Here is a 13054-nt window from a genome sequence, read left to right as displayed (position 1 = left end):
TATCAGCTTTTTAGTGGGTTGGAAAATGTCAAGATTCCAAGGCTGTGGAAATGGATATTACAGCGACGATTGTGCCCTAGCCTCGTTGCTAGAGAAATAGTTTTTGAGATGGGGAGATACCTTGGAGATTTTGCAAAACCTCTTTATAACATGCAATGTTGGTACAATTGAGGTAACAATTTTCGTAAGTGCCAAGTGTAGAGTTTAACCTAGAAAGAGAGAGTGGCCCCTGATCCTGCTTTGGGTCATGCAATGTAGGCGATTGACAAGGGTGATTTTTGCTTTCGGTAATGAGGCTTCTACCGTGGCTCTTTGTGTGAGGTTGGTGGTCTTGCGCTGACTTGGGCCCTAAACACTTTCGTACAAAGACCTATGTCATCCTGCATCCACTTGATGCTTCGTGAGAGTATATGCAAATCACATGCGCCAATTATGATGAACAGATGCAATGCAAAAATATATTACTTCATCTAAATCCTATGGTGTTGACTATGATGCATCTCATCGGCACTTGTTAAAGAGTGGCCTAGGTTGCCACCCCTGGGTGTTCCCTTTTGAGCCTTCGTTTTCCTGACACCTAGGAAGTTTTTGGCTTGCGTCCGGGCGGTGTCGCTTAGGGCCTCTTTTCGATGCGTACCTCTTAAGGGTAGGCACATAGCGCTCTAGCAGAGGAGCATGTGCCATATGCTCCCTCCGACGGCGGATAGCTTCCTTGCAAGAGGCCAGTTGCACTAGGTGCTCCATGATGGTTACTGTGAGGAAACTTGCAAAAAGTAAACCAAGGGTTAGGCCCTGAGGCAAGATGAAATTATTTGCATGATAGGGATTAAACAATAGATCATCAAGTGCATAGTAGTCGTTGTAGAGGGACGGCCCCCATGATAATATTCATCTTGCTTCGACCGTGGGGCGTATTCCTACCAATAGTAGATCTTTGCTCACCCCAAATCACACGGAATAGTTGTGATGAACTGGGGCAGGACTGTCCCCAGAAGGGAAGATTGAAAGCGGAGGGAGATCCCGTAGAAAGGGATGGTGCCCCATGTACGCCCTCAAAGGTGTTGGTCAGGGCTTCCCATGGCGGTCATGAGGACTATCTGCCCTCTACCCGAAGATGGGAATGGTCACACGACTTCTAGACGTGTGGTGAGAGGAAGACCCTAGGAGCTCAGCCTGTCAAATCCAAAATTTTCTCCCTGCGCTTGACTATCATTGCTTGTGTGTGTGCTCGCTTGGGTATATTTATTCATAGTCCCAAAATACATTATTCATTTTTGTACAATTTATGAATCCATGTCGCTTCATGAGGATAAAAACAGTTGTAGAACTCAGGATTATACTGGAGTGTGACACACGCATCCAGTACTCGTGGTAGATTGCGCCTGTGATGCTCATTATCCTCTTGGGAAGTCAAAGGCTCCTTGAGCACTAGCAGCTTTTGTGCACACTCGATGGTTACATTTGATATCCACTTGTTAAGCTCGCTAGGCTGAGGATCTACCCTTCGAATAGTCCCATTTGGTTTCTTAATTTCAATCGTGAGGGGCTCGATCAGTCCAACGTTTTTGACTCGAGACTTGGTTTTTAATTTAGAATTCCTTTTTCACTTTTTTGCTCTTGATATGTCCTGGTCTTTGGCTGGTAGAGGTGGTTTAGTAGGGGTTTTGGTACCTAAGTCCATCAGTTACCTGCGTAATATCCTTGAGCATGTAGCAACGCTTTGGACTCCTTCACTGGTTCTCTCCGTTCAACATGCACTTGTACCAACTATTTCAACAAGTCCTTACTCTCATTACTAGGCTTGCCTAGTATGTCAGAATGTTCCTTATCTTTCCCTCAAGGTTTGATGAGGTCACTCTTACTAAAGGTCGTGATTATCCTCACACTTGGTAGTGTCAAGTGTATCCTCTACATAGTCGGCCTCACACTTCGTCATCCTTTTGAAAAGTCGTCCAAGGAGGGTTTCCTTTCCACAGTTAGCACTATTTGGAGGAACATGGAATAGGATATGCAAGATTTCCATTAATTTTCAATGGTTACAATGAATTTTCACTTCCCCATAAATGCTTGGGAGTGTTCTCCATAAGGACTAAGAGTTGCATTAGTCAATGTGAGCTCTAGTTGGCCTAGTAGGGTCCATGCTTCATAGGTCAAGATATTGAAATCAGCTCCTTCATCGATGAGAGCATCGACATAGTGCTCCCATTTTGCGCTAAGTGGTCTCTAGGTCAGTTTCAAGGTGTACAGGTTAAAAATTTTACCAAATCCAAATTTGGCCCAGCATGTCCTAATTGCAAGGGCTCAATGTCTGATTCTGCCGAGTTCGAGGGCTGAGTGGTCCAAGGGCCAACTTCCAAGTTGGGCCAAATATTAAGTTTGTCCGAGTGATCGATTCGGACGGGCCGAGCAGTGGTTGTCCGAGTCGAGTGGGCCAAGGGTCGAATATAGGACCGAGTGGGCCGATATTCGGAGACTCGACCTGGAATCGCCATCACTCATGCTTGGACGGGCTAAGCAAGATGCATTTTTGGCCGAACTTAATAGAATTCGTCGCGCCGAGCGATCGAGTTCTTTCTACTGGTCGAGCACCTCCAGATCCAAGCTACTCATGCAGGGGAAGGTGTGGAATTACCTCTGGTGGGAAAAGAACTCCTCAATGGCAAGATCAAAGCAGGTCCATGCAATGAAGCTCTCTAGCTCTCCTAAAACCTTGCAATGCAAAATGTGGTCCTCCTTGCCATTCATGGCGCCTTATCACCCTGCTTAGGCCTGTACTCACCTTAATCTTGCTCCCCTCACCAATATTTAACCCAAATTCTTATTTTTTGCCCTTCTTTTTCCTGTTTCAGCTTGTTATATAGCAACAGAAAACCCTACTATGTGCTTCAATGCTTTGCTCCTATCCTACCTAAATGCAAGAAAAAATCATAAGGAAAATACCTACACTACTCCAAACATGCTTTTCTTAGTCCAAAAACCAAAAACCTACTTGCTAAGGAGATCGAATGCCTCTTTAAACTCCCTTTGCTCCTATCCTACCTAAATGCAAGAAAAAATCATAAGGAAAATACCTACACTACTCCAAACATGCTTTTCTTAGTCCAAAAACCAAAAACCTACTTGCTAAGGAGGTCGAATGCCTCTTTAAACTCCCTCGCTTCCTACCTATATACCTCAAGCATCGGTTTGGGAAAAACCCTACTTCAATGCTCGATTCCAAGCGCACAAGCGCTCAAGGCTTGAATCCATTGGTCCCAGCAACGGAACCAAAATATAGAGGCGATCAACCGCCAAGACCCACGGACCGCTTATTGCTTCAAGAGTTCCAAGCTGAGCACTAATGGCTACCTCTCACATAGCCGATGCACCTGAGAGCGGATTTTTGATGCCGAGAAGTGCTTAAAAATAGCTAAAATTTACGAATATTAAGGGAAAAATATTCAACGTCGAAGGCGGTGGCTCGACCTAGGACGATTTTAAGCGTCAAAGTGCTTTAAAGGCGCCCGAGCGACACTTGTTGATTTTTGATAATTTTTCAGACTGTCGTGCGGGTTGACAGGAGTTGCCGGCCAATGCGGGATGTCAAGCCGGATGCCCATGATTTTTCAGAGCTCGATTCGAACACCGGACAGGGAAGGAGCCAAGAAACCGGTCAAGATGCGAAGAGGTGGACCAAAGTTTGGCCAAATGGGTAAGTGACCTTTGGGAGCCCAAAACTTAATGTAGCATGAAACTTTTCATGTACAAGATGAAAAAAACATGAGGAGGATGGAGGCGCCATCAGGCGGCCGAAAAAATGCGCCCCATTGTTGATCATGCAATCTTCAGCCTGCAAACAACCCCTCCCAATGATCATGGGCATTGGTTCCCCTCTGGATGCTGACTCTATCACCGTCTCTCGCCCGTCAAATGGTGGCCTCAATGGAGATCTCTGATTTCAGTATTTCTCTCTCCTCCCTCTCTCTCCCTTAAGGGGTTGTTCTTGTGTGGAAGAAGACAATGAAGAATGATGAAGGAAAGCTTGTCCGGATGAGACCGGATTGCTTCCGGGTGGATGAAGACATGAAGAGTGCTGATTTTGAAGATGCTGGACATTGAATGAGGGCTGACACGCAGTCCCATAGCAAAACCGAGATCCCAAGACACAAAGCCTAAGCGGTAATTCAATTTTTATGAAGAAAAAATGAGTTTTTATGCTATTTGGTTGATGAAATATTGTTCCCATGGGCTGATTATGCATTATATTGTTGTTTTCCATGAGTTTGATCAGCTTATGCTCAGAAAATCAGAAAACCATAAGTGTTATGACTGAAATTAATGGTATAAAACCCGTAAAACACGCGTTTAAGAGGAAAAAATGGGATTTTTTGCAAAACAAAGGGGAAACATGAGATATGACATCAACAAAACCTAGAATTTTGCTGTCAAGAAACCTAAGGGCCACAGCCCACAATTAATCTTAGTTTTTAGTCATTTTTTATTGAAGAAAATAGAGGAAAAATACCAAAAAATGGTGGAAAATGGGTTTTAAATGGGAGAAAATTAGAAAACGATAAAAGGAAAATTCTAGAAAATTACATAAGTGTTTGTGCAATGTATAATGAAGGTAGAGCATGAGTTTGGCCTCGGTTTACCATGGTTTCTATGTTTATGTCCGTGTTTATCGCTTTCTCTACAAAGAAATACACATAAAATGACTCTTACATCTATAAAATGACTCTTACATCTATCAACGATTGCAAAACATTAAACGGTAGGGTGAGAGGGGAGTTTGAGCGTCAAAGTACAATCTTAAACGTGATTTATGTGTTGCATCATGGCTATAGGATGTTGTTTTAAAATAAAGGAAAAGGCAACATGAGCGTAAGGCTCGATGTCTCTCCTCGTTTCAATACATAAAGGCTAGCATGGAAATCATGAAAAGATTGGTTTCGCACGATGCACAATGCTGATTTTCTGTTGTTTGTGCACTAAACCATTCACATTATGCGCTATGCATGGTTCATGGTATTGAAGGAAAATCTCCTGGACTGCATAGCAATTGTTTTCTTAGGACTTTGACCCACGATTGAGAGTGTGAGGTTATCCCTTGCCGTAGGATAGAGGGTCGGTTTCCTAAGGGACTGTGAAGTGAGGAAGCATGGTATATCTCCTAGAAATACGAGAAATATGAAAGAGAGGAGTTTGTGCTCGTTTGTGTTATATGTTTAGCAGCGCATCAAAGGGCCAATCCCTGAGATGTAGGAGAGCTGCAGTGGGGCTCCGACTATTAGTCGGTGGAGTGCCTCCTATGTGTGTGTGATCGTGGCATTACCAATGTATAAGGGATCTCCCTCTGAGGAGTTTAAGGGAAATATTGGACTATAAACTATAAACGCATAGATTAAGCTTTAGGACAGTTTGTCCTTTAGCATTAGATTGACGCTCTTGGTCCGCGAGGCCGTGAGGGTGTTTGTGTGTCATGAGCATGAGGTCCGGCTAGTGCTATAGCTAGTGCTGGCCCATTTCAAGTCCCATCAGTGGTGCGTCTGCCAGGAGCCGCCTGTAAGTGGTGGTTTTCGGATCTAGGGTTTCTAGGGACCAAAAGAAAGTTGGTTTATGTCCTCTGACAAGGACCGTCAAGCCGAAATCCAGAAAGAAGAATGTGCTGAGAGGGCTAGACGGCGGTTAGAGATCGTAAGCCGTTATTCTCCTCAAAGGAGTAGCCCAGTACACATAAGAAGCAGTGGTCTTAGTCACCCAACTGCTCCACATAGTTTGTTAGGTGCAAGAGGAGCGTAAGTTCTTCCTCTCCTCCACCAAGTCTACCCACTTCAAGTGGGGGTGTGAATCCGTCAGTTCAGGCTCCTATTACTAATCCAATTGTCACCATGGCACAGCCTATTGCAATTCTTGCAGGGACGCCAGATTTACCAACCTTAGGAGTTCCCTTGCCCATTTTTTATGGGTTAGCGGAAGAGGATGCAGAATTTCACATTTGTGAATTTCAGAGATTGATGTTCAATTATCGCATCCAAGACGAGGGACATCTCATGATGTTCTTCAATATGACGTTAAAAGGAAGGGCTGCGATATGGTATCACAGCATAGAGTCTGGAACCATAACCACCATTGATCAATTCTATGCAGCTTTCCGAGTGGAATATACCCCTGAAAGAGGTGGCCAATATTGGTTGCGGGTCTTGAATGTAACGCGCCAAGATCCTCACGAGAATGTGAAAGCATATGCCAAGAAGTTGAAGGAAGTATTTCGTAAGTTGCAAACTTACATTCCCATTCCACCAGCTGCCCAATTGCAATACTTTTTGCATGGGTTGGATTTTAATATCCAAGTACAATTGAGCAGCGTGGCCTTGGTAGATATAGACACTGGTATTACGCGGGCAAAGGGAGTAGAAGCACGATTACAAACGGCCTACTCCTCCTGAATGAATGTTAATGTGGGTTTAGTACCTAGCAGCAATCCATCATTGATGAATGGAAGTCAAGGGATGCCTATGACTAACCCTAATGGGAGAGGGAGCGTGGTTCAGAATGTACCTTTGCTGCCAGCTCCTCCCAGTGTGACTATGCCTATGGCAAGTCAGTTGGCTCCACCAAATGTTGGAGGCCAAGTTTCAAATTCGAATGTTGTTCCTGTGGGTCAACAGCCAATGCCAAATCAAATTGTTAGGCCAATGGAACGATGGGTCGACGATCGAGGCTACGAGTCGAGTGTATCTAATGTCCTTGGCGAAGTCAAGGACATGATGAAGCATTATACCGATATGATTTTTGAACAATATCGAAAAATAGCCATCGACATTAATTTCTTGATGAAGCAACAAAATTTGATAGGGAGTCGACGCCCTGAAGAGGGTGGACCCTCTAGATTTAGTTCTAAATGGTGCGGTGGATAGCACTTCCCCAGAAACTGTCCAAATGTGAAATGTGACATTTGTGGGAAGTCGCGCCATTTAGCTGCTACCTGTTGGAGTAAGATTAGTTCTCTCCAACAAGGGAGTAAACAACCGGGCCCAGTGAATCATAGAGCGCAAGGAAATAACTTGCAGCAGAATGATGCACCAAGACAAATATTGTAGAGGGGAAAAACAACTATAGAAGAGTTGCCACAAGGCAACGGAGTCGGCCTTATCGAGGCTGTGCGAGTCAATGATACTGAAACCTCTAACTTAAGAGCCGTGACAAAGGCCAAAAGGCTAAAGAGGTTGACAAAGATAATACAAAACCGATCGAGGTAAACCCTAAATAAGGGGATAAGGGGACGCAAGTCCAGAGTCCTAGCATAGAAGGGGGACCGCTAAGGCCGGTTGACAAGAAAGTTGACCCTAAGAAGGATGAGAAAGTGCCAAGAAAGAAGGCAAGAGCTAAGAAAGAAGCACCCAAACCGGTCCAAAGACCAAACGAGAGGATGGTTTGGCGAGAAAAGAGAGCTTTGGCTACTTATCATGACTTTGATTTAGCAAGTTCTCTTTGCGAAGTTAAACCAGATGTGAACCTCTTGCAATTGATCAAATTATCTCCAGGAGTACGCAAGGAATTTAAGAAGATCCTGCGTATCGGGTATATTGTGGAACCTCTGGGCATAGCACGAGTAGGGAAAGATTGGTTTGACCATGCTGAAAAGAACTGCCCTAGGGTTCCAGCTTATGTGGATGGAATATTAGTGGAACATGCCATTGTAGACACTGGATCCTCTGTCAATATCATGAGTTTAGAGCTGATGGAGAGGTTGGGTCTAGGCATTCAGAAAGACAGTTCCACCCTTCTGAGAATGGCTAATGATAGTCTAAGACAACCAGAAGGCTGCGTTACTAAGGTCCATGTTACAGTTGCGAGTGTAGAATGCTTCTTGGACTTTAGGGTGATAAGATTTGCAGGACGTCCTAGCTATCTGGTTTTGCTAGGTAGACCTTGGATCTTACGAACAGACTGTCAAGTTGATATACCCGCCGGTCGAGTGGTTCTAGGTAGAGGTGCTAATCGAGTAATAGTTGATGCTTATCCTGAGTCTCCTCAAAGTGAGAGAGTTCCTTTATCTTCTACTGAATTAGAAACAGCAGACGATCCATCTGGTAGTGAGACATCATCCAGCGATGAATCTAAAGAGGGGTCCACTATAGAGGATATCTATCTGATAACTCTAAATGAGCCGATAGAGCTGCAAGATAGGATAAGAGATGCAGATTTGATTGAGTTAGACCTTGGCACGCCGAATGATTCGCGGCCAATTAAATTAGGTTCCATGCTCAGTTCAGTAGAAAGGAAGGACTATATGTCCTTGATTCAAGAATTCCGCGATATCTTTGCTTGGAGTTATGATGAGCTGAGAGGTATTCCTCCCAGCCTGGCTGTTCATACTATTCCTGTAAAAAATGGCAGTCGTCCTGTGCATCAAAAGGTAAGGCGTATGCCTTTTGAATTGAGGGACAGGCTGTTTGAGGAGTTACAGAAGCTAAGGAAAGTTGGGTTAATCTTCCCTGTACAACACACAGAATGGTGTTCACCCGTTGTTATCAAGAAGAAGAAAAATAACCAAATCCGTTTATGTGTAGATTTTAGAGAGCTGAATAAGGAGACAGTTAAGGATTACTACCCGTTGCCATTTATTGACCAGATTTTGGATCAATTAGCGGGTAGGGAGATATATTCGTTCATGGATTGCTTTGCGGGATATAACCAGATGGCAATTGCAGAGGAAGACAAGTTGAAAACAACTTTTATTACTATATTTGGTACTTTTGCGTACCATGTGATGGCCTTTGGTTTATGCAATGCACCTGGTGTTGAGATATCGAGCTCCACTCATGATACGCCAGGGTGACCGTTGTGTATTTATGTCACCGACTTGTCAGTTGCAGACGCGGTTGGTACACCGCCCATGAATAATAGCTACATGATAGCTATCCTTATCTACTCTAGTTCGTGGCTCAGTTAGTATGCCACCTTAGTTACTTGAGTTTGGTTTGAGACCCATATATAGGGTTCTTCTATTTCTTTGTACTAGACTTTCTTTTTGGCTTACATAACTAAGAAGAGGAAAACTGTTTTCAGCCTCCACCCTTGTGTGTATTCCCCCATTTGTGCAAGCAAGAAAGCTTCAAGTGAGACTCCTTCCTTCTCTCCCACAATCTTGACATGGTATCAGAGCCTTGTTCGTGGTAAGGAGCTCAAGAAAGCAAGCCAAACTCGTGGTGTTCTGGTTGAGACGCCCTTCGCGGTGAAGCAAGAGGGCAGTATATGCTGCGGGAAAGGGCTTTAGCCCTTGGCGACCCTCTTTTTTTGATTTGAGGCCATTTCGGGGCCTGTTTTGGAGGCGAAAGTTTTCTGCACGCACTCAGGAAAAGGCCCAGTTTTATGCTATGCAGCCACTGTTCTACAGGTCGGTGAAAAGTTACTGTAGAAATTGCATCGTATGCTTGTGCGCAGAGACATTGGGAGTTACAGAATCATCCATGTTGCCTGTTGATGCAAAATCGTCACTAGGAAGTGACTGTGTGGTCAAATACCACTTTCCTCAGTTTTGCAGATTTGCCTTTGTGAGGCTGAAGCTGTGTTCTTTGCAGTGACAGAATTTTTTGCAGTGTTCTGTAATGGCATCTGATTCTCTCTCACAGATTGTCACTGAAAAACTTGACAAGAACAACTTCCAAGCATGGAAGTTTAGAATGACGAATTTCCTTATGGGAAAAGGATATTGGGAATTTGTTGCAGGAAATGAAGAAGAACCAGTTCTTCCTGATGTTCCCAATCAACAGCAAATGCAGGCATTTAAAGCATGGCATGAGAGAGCCAAGAAAGTTATGTACTGGCTGTCTATCAGCATTTCAGACTCTATGATTGTGCATATTCAAGATGCAAGTACGCCAAAGGAGGCATGGGATACTTTGTCAAAAATGTATAGCATAAATACGCAAGCCAGGAAAATGCAGCTCAAGCAAGAGTTGCATAATGTGCAAAGAGAAAATATGAGCATCAATGACTACCACATGAAGGTGAAGAAGATTGCAGATGCACTTGCTTCCATTGGGTCGCCAGTGGAAGATGATGATTTAGTTTCTGTGACCTTGAATGGTCTAGGAAAGGATTATGCACAGTTTCGAACATCCATTTCCGTCTGTGAAAGATTTCCTGATTTTGAGGAGTTGATTGCTCTTCTAATTTCTGAGGAGCAGAGAAATGGTGGTGCATCTTCTTCAGGAGGAACTTCAAAAGAAGCTGTCTTCTACTCAAATGCTGGAAGAGGTAGAGGCAGAGGTAGAGGAGGCCGATATGGAGGCCGTGGTAGAAATCAGAATATGCAGCAAACTCAAGAAAACCAGTCCTATGGAGGAGGACGTGGTAACTCTAGAGGCAAAGGGAGCCAAAGAGGTCATGGTGGATGGCAAAGAGGCCAAAATGCAAACAGTAATGTTGAATGCTACTACTGTGGTAAAATGGGTCATATGGCTAAAGACTGCTATAAAAAGCAGAATGACATCATGAATGGAAAACTGCAACAAGGGAATTATGCATCTTCTAGTAGACAGGGTGATGACAGAAATGAGCATTTGTTTATGGTGCAGCACATGAATAATTCTATGACAAGTGCAGAAGAAAGCAACTATGTATGGTATGTTGACTCAGGTGCATCAAACCACATGACAGGTCATGCAGAATGGATGGAGGATGCAAGGAAAATGGAAAAACCAGGATTTGTGGAGACTGGTGATGATACTGCACATCCGATTGTGCAGATTGGAAAAATTCCTTTGTCTATGCAGGATGGGAAAAAGAAATACCTGTCCGATGTATTTCATGTCCCGAATATTACCAAGAATCTGGTTTCTGTTGGTCAAATGGTTGAGCAGGGCTTGCAGGTCAAATTTAATCCTCATGGATGCTTTGTTGAGGATATGAAAAATAAAGGTCGCTTGATAGCAAAAGGAAAGAAGAAGGGCAGAATGTTTACATTGGATGCAGACATGTCTGAATTGAGTGCAGCAATGTTTGCACATGGGACCGGTGTAGTTGCAGATATTGATATCTGGCATAAACGCATTGGTCATGTTAATGTACAGCGACTTAAATCAATGCAGGCCCAAAATATTGTTGCAGGATTGCCTAAATTCAAGGTTGCAGAAATGCATAAGGTATGTGAAGCCTGTCAGTTTGGAAAACAGGCAAGGAAACCATTTCCTAGACATGTTCAAGAGAGTAAGAAGCCATTGGAATTAATCCACTCTGATGTGTGGACTACTAAAGCTGCATCTCTTGGAGGCTGTCATTATTTTGTCAGTTTTATTGATGACTATAGCAGAAAAGTTTGGGTGTATTTTATGAAAAAGAAAAGTGAAGTTTTTGGGCACTTCAAAACTCTTAAAGCTATGGTTGAAAAAGAAACAGGCCTGCAAATGAAATGCCTAAGGTCAGATGGAGGGGGAGAGTACCTCTCAAATGAGTTTGCAAGGTTCTTGCAGGAGCATGGCATAAAGCAGCAATATTCATGCAGTCATATCCCACAGCAAAATGGAATTGCAAAAAGAAAAAACAGGCATATTGGAGAGGTATCTCGTGCCATGCTCAATGAAAAAGACCTGCCAGATTTTTATTGGGCTGAAGCAATTGCTACAGCAGTCTACATAATGAACAGGACTCCCACTGCAGCAATACATGGGATGACTCCAGAGGAGAGGTATACTGGTAGGAAACCAGATATTTCTCATTTGAAAATTTTTGGTTGCATTGCCTATGTACATGTGCCAGATGAGTTGAGATCCAAGTTGGATCCAAAAGCTGAGAAGTGCATCTTTATTGATTACTCTTTGCAGCAAAAAGGGTATAGATGCTATAACCCTTCTACTCATAAGTTTACAGTGAGCAGAGATGTTGTTTTTGATGAGATGAGTAGCTGGTATAAACCAGTAACTGTGATTGATAATGTAGATGCACAAAATGGTGATGTTGCACAAAATTCTCAACAGCAGTCACAAGATATTAGTGGACCTGGAGCGTCCTCTAGCAGTGGTTCACATTCTTCGCCATGGACAGGCAGATTGAGATCAGGAGAATCTTCTCAAGGCAGTGCAAATAGTGGTATGCAGGTATCACGAAAAGGAAAAGAGAAGGTAGATCAGCCCATGTTTGATGTGAATGCAGGTCACTCTTATGTGGATGGTGAATCCAGTGGCTCAAAACAGAGCATTGATGATGAGTTGGGTATTCCTTCTATTGTTACACCTGGAGTAAGGAAGACCAGGGATGTTTTGAGAGCACCTGGGAGTGAACCTACTTTGCGTAGGTCTACGAGAGCTAGGTATCATGTGGATAGGCTGAAATATGATGGATTTACAGCCATTCACTATGCATATATGGTTAAAGTGATACAGGAACCAGAACCCACTTCTTTTGAGGAAGTCATGGGAAAAGAAAAATGGGAGAAAGCCATGGATGAAGAAATGGATGCCTTGGAAGCAAATGCTACATGGGAATTGGTACCTTTGCCTAAAGGTAAGAATATAATTGGATGTAAGTGGGTTTATAAGGTGAAGCACAATGCAGATGGTTCTGTGAATAGATACAAGGCAAGATTAGTAGTCAAGGGGTATGCACAAACATATGGCATTGACTATGAAGAAACATTCAGTCCGGTTGCAAGGATGGCAACCGTAAGAGCAGTCATTGCTATGGCTGCATCAAAGGAATGGTCTTTACATCAGATGGATGTAAAGAATGCCTTCTTGCATGGTGATTTGCAAGAAGAGGTCTATATGGAGCAGCCACCAGGTTATGTGCATGTTGTTCATCCTGAGTTTGTTTGCAGATTGAAGAAAGCCTTGTATGGCTTGAAGCAAGCACCTAGAGCATCGTCTGACAAGATAGGACAGTATCTTGTCACTATTAGCTTTCAGATTTCCAAGGCAGACTTCTCACTTTATGTGAGAAAAACAGAGAAAGGTATTATGCTACTTGTCATTTATGTTGATGATTTGATTATAACAGGTGACAGTGATGAAGATATCCTTCATGTGAAAATGCTATTGAAGTAGAATTTTGAGATGAAGGATTTGGGAGA

Source organism: Lygodium microphyllum, chromosome 28, assembly GCF_053477565.2.
Source record: "Lygodium microphyllum isolate KBCC chromosome 28, Lygodium_microphyllum_v1.1.10, whole genome shotgun sequence".
NCBI classification, from domain to species: domain Eukaryota; kingdom Viridiplantae; phylum Streptophyta; class Polypodiopsida; order Schizaeales; family Lygodiaceae; genus Lygodium; species Lygodium microphyllum.
The sequence above is the reverse complement of the archived record's forward strand: the minus strand, read 5'-3'. Positions refer to the sequence as shown.